A 4,678-nucleotide genomic window follows, 5' to 3' on the forward strand; every position below is an offset into this window, starting at 1 on the left:
ATTGAATAACCCTTCAAACTCATTATCCCAATGACTGCATACTTCATCTACTTGTTCCCCATTAGTATCATGAGTTGATGAGAACAGCTCCTCCTTCTTCTTGTCATTATGGCCCATGAGGCCTTCTTTTTCTCTTGTCATGAGTGGTGGTGTGCTATTTAAGCTCTCATTCTTGTTGAAACATTCTCGTTCTTTGGATGGAGCATCTTGCAGATTACCCATTTTCTTCTTCTATATGGATGGTGATTCTTTACCCATGTCTTGTTCTTTGCATTGAGATGCCAACTTCTTCCTATCACTTTTTCAGCTATAATGATCAACCATGAAACATGGCTCATGTAGTCGGGGAGCTCTCATTGTCTTCTTAAGATTAAAAGTGATTGTTTCGTCTCCCAGTTCAAGGGTGAGCTCTCCATGTTTCACGTCAATCACAGCTCCCGCGGTGTGTAAGAAAGGTCTTCCTAAAATGATAGGAATGTTGGAGTCTTCCTCCATATCAACAATAACAAAGTCCACCGGGATGAAGAACTTGCCAATTCTTACCGGCACATCTTCCCATACCCCTAAAGGTGTCTTCGTAGATCGATCCGCCATTTGAAGTATGATATTAGTGCACTTAAGCTCTCCCATTAATAACCTTTTACATACCTTATATGGCATGACACTCACACTTACCCCAAGGTCACATAGAGCTTTGTTGATCGTGGTGTCGCCAATGGTGCATGGAAAAGAGAAACTTCCCGGATCCTTTAGTTTTGGAGGTGAACTTCCTTGTAGGATGTCACTACTCACCTTAGTGAAAGCAATAGTCTCAAGTTTCCGGATGGATTTCTTCTTTGTAAGAATATCTTTCATGTATTTCGCATAGGCCAGAACATGATTAATTAATTCTGTAAATGGAATTGAGACTTCCAAGTTCTTCACAATCTCCATAAACTTCCTAAGTTGTTCATCAAACTTAGGCTTAGCTTGACGACTTGGAAATGGAAGACGAATCACAATAAGCTCTTTCTCCTTAGCCTTCTCTTCATTCTCCTTTGAAACTTCTTGAATGGTGGTGGGTTCATCTTCTTTCTTAGAGTCTTCAACAATTATTTCCTTGTCACTAGCATTAACAACATCTTCATCAACGGGCCTCTTCGGCCCTTCATACGTTGTACCACTCCTTAAATGGATGGCACTCACCGACTCTTGTCTTGGGGGATTACGTTGAGGTGGCAATTTCCCCTTTTGTCTTTGTGAACTTGAAGATGCTAATTGAGACATTTGGGTCTCCAACATCTTTGTATGAGCTAGGATGTTGTTGATGGTGATGTCTTTTGCTTGACTATCCTTTTGCATTTGAGTGAAAAACTCTTGTTGGTCCTTTTGCATTTGGAGGACCGCTTTTTGAACATCAAAATGTTGGTCATTTTTTTTTATTGTATGGAGGTTGATTTTGATAACTTTGGTTTTGATTGTAAAAGGGTCTTTGAGCTTGGTTTCTCATTGGAGGTGGGGTGTATGTTGTTTGACGGTTTTGAACATTTTGGCTTTTATATGAGAAGTTGGGATGGAATTTGGTGTTTTCATTGTAATAGTTGGAATCAGGGGTACCACTCATGTATGCTTGGAAAGCATTCACTTGTTCACTTGTTCCCCTACATTCAATTTGGTCATGTCCCAAAGTTCCACAACTCTCACATACTCCACTTGGAATTGATGAAGATGCCACCATGGCATTCACATGTTGCTTAGATGATTTGGAGGCCTCTTCAAGTTTAGCCATAGCATTCTCAAACTTAAAATTAATGGTGTCAATATGAGCACTAAGTTGAACACCCAATTGAGTAATAAAGTCCGCTTCATGCTTTCCTCCTCTAGCAGCCTTCCGAGGTCTACTATATTGTGAGTTATGGACTGCCATTTTCCTCAATCTTGTTCCATATTTGATTATCATCAACTTCGGTAAACATACCATTTGATCCCATATTGAGAATGTTTCAGGAGTCTTCATATAGACCGTTCCAAAATTGTTGTACAAGGAACCACTCGCTAAGTCCATGATGTGGACAAGATCGGCAAATTATCCTTGAATCTCACCCATGCTTCATACAAAGATTCTTCGTCCCTTTGCTTGAACCAGGTGATTTGGGCTCTCAACATGTTAGTCTTTTTCGCAGAATAGAACTTTTTGTAGAAAGCAAGTGCCAATTTCTTCCAAGATTCAATACCAAAAGTTGCTTTGTCTAGGCTCTTCAACCATTGTTTCGCGGAACCAATCAAAGAAAAAGGAAATAAGACCCATCGAATTTGGTCTTGAGTCACTCCGGTTTGAGAAATCGCATCACAATAGTCACAAAAAGTCTCCATATGAGAATTAGGGTCTTCACTAGGCATCCCCCCAAATTGACTTCTCTCAACTAATTGTATAAATGCGGATTTTGCATTGAAATTACGGGTTAAGTGTTGTGGGGAAGGAGTACCATTTGGTAGGTTCTCCTCGGTTGGTACGGAATGTGACGAAAATTTAGGCATTATGGGCTGATTTTGTGGTTGGTTTTGTGTTGGGTTATCCTCTCCTTCTCTTGCAAAAGGGTTGATGAACGCAATGTTATTTGGTTGAATGTCAACAATCTCACGAATACCTCTCAAAGTATTTCTAACAAGTCTTCTATTGTTGGTCAAAGTTCTTTCAAATTCAAGATAATTGGGTAACAAGTGACCTTTTGATCTCCTAGCTAAACATGCAAAATATCAAACAACTCGAAAAAAATTAGAACAAACCTTGAGGAGTTTGACTTTCCCAAGGTAAAGAAAGACACAACTAAAAACAATCATAGAAAATCAAATCAAGTTAACACCGTCCCCGGCAACGGCGCCATTTTTGGTCGGATCGGTTTTGTTAGTCGTCGTCAAAAGTTACCTAGACCAAAACAATATTTATAACTTCACAAACTACTCTACTCTTAGTAAAGAGGTAAGTAAAGGTCGGATCCCAAGGGACGGGTATTGATGTAGGATTTTTGATTGCAAATGGTTGTGTCTAAGGGTGTCACAATTTGGGTTGAGGTAGGACATCAACTAAACTAATCAACAAATGTAAATAAAGTAATGAAAACAAGCAAGATGATTAAAATTAGTTGTACACAATTGATTAAAAGCACTAAGGTGTCATGGGTTCATAGGGGATTCATGGGATTTGATCATACAAACATGTTCTCTACTAGATGCAAGCAATTATTGTTGTGATGGGATCGAGTAAGTGTATATCTTACAATCCCTAAGAAGGTTTGGGTCCGAGAGCCGAATCGATTAGATTGTATAACACCTACAAGTCGACTTAATCCTCCCTATCCAACTATATGCATGGTCTAATGAGAATCGAGTTGGTTTATGTCTAACAAGTCTCATTGAAAAGATAAGTGATGGGTAAAAATGCAAGGATTCATAGTCTCGCATTTCATCAAACATTACATGCGCATAAGTTAGAATCACAACAAGCAAACAAATTAATTATGAAAACATATTAGATTAAGCATGAATCAATCCCCATGTTGATTTCCCCTAATTCCCCATTAACCCTAGTTAAGGAAACTACTCACTCATTATAAAGTTTAAAATGCTAACAAGGTTGTCAATCATACTAGCAAGGCAAAACATGATAAACAAATGAAGATGATTAACAATAATTAAAAAGGATTAAGTGAGAATTATACCTATAAAGATGATTCCAAATAATAAAGCAAAGAATAGTAGAAGTACTTATGATTGATGGAAGGTTGTCAATCCTCCAAATAAACCCAAATAATCTTCTAATTACCCAAAATAAATAATGAACAATAGAGAAATTATGGAAAGATTTAGAAATGAGATTTGTATTAATCCTAAATTAAGAATTGATTACAAGATTAAGAGAGTATTAAGACTTGATTAAGATAAGATTAAGATCCTATTAAGATGACATGCTAATCTAGGTAGTGCAAGGGGGCATTTATAATAGAGATTAGGTACAAGGATTAGGGTTACTAATGGCTTAAATGACTATTAAGACCCTTAAGAAAAGTGGAGGAAGTGCTCCTCTCCAAGGAGATGCTCATCTCCGTTTTGGTAGTCTCCAGGAAATCTGCTCGTCCCGAGCGTCTAGGCAGTAGGCACGTTGGGTTCTGCAAGGGAATCCGAGCAGATCAGGGGAGAGACGCTCGGATTTGTTGGCCTCAAGACGATCGTCTTGGCATCGGGACACTCGGATTGGTGGGCAGGGAGACGCTCGTCCTGGGCAGGGAGTGATAGAAATGTAGATCTATATACATAAACATATTCATATATGATTTTAAATTAATTTGTCATAAAATTAATAAAGGTCTTATGCATGCAAACTAATTAACAAAAAAAGAATAAATCATCCTTACATTGTGATTTCGGTTCTAATGGGCACAAAAGAAATCTCCTTTTCTTTTGTTCTTGAGCTCTCCTTTTGGATGAACAAAAGATCCAAGTGTAGGATCTCTCCCAAGGAATAATACCCAAGGCTTACTCTTAATTAGAATTAATATTATATGAACTAGTACAATATTAATCTTGTGAAAAATGACCCTAAATAATTTGGTATTTGGTCTCTCTAAAACCGGTTAGAGGAGAGGAATTATGGAGGTTTTTCTCTTTCTAAAACTTAATCTTTTTAGAAGTTGGAATGAAT

General features: G+C 37.9%; 1 non-coding gene across 1 annotated transcript; it reads left to right on the top strand.

The window, feature by feature from the left end:
- Positions 1-2,037: 2,037 nt before the first annotated feature.
- LOC141636272 (small nucleolar RNA R71) lies at positions 2,038-2,145 on the top strand. The gene has a single exon (XR_012540894.1). It is a non-coding gene; the product is annotated as a small nucleolar RNA R71 (small nucleolar RNA).
- The last annotated feature ends 2,533 nt before the right edge of the window (positions 2,146-4,678 follow it).

The sequence above is a fragment of the Silene latifolia genome, chromosome Y (assembly GCF_048544455.1).
Source record: "Silene latifolia isolate original U9 population chromosome Y, ASM4854445v1, whole genome shotgun sequence".
NCBI classification, from domain to species: domain Eukaryota; kingdom Viridiplantae; phylum Streptophyta; class Magnoliopsida; order Caryophyllales; family Caryophyllaceae; genus Silene; species Silene latifolia.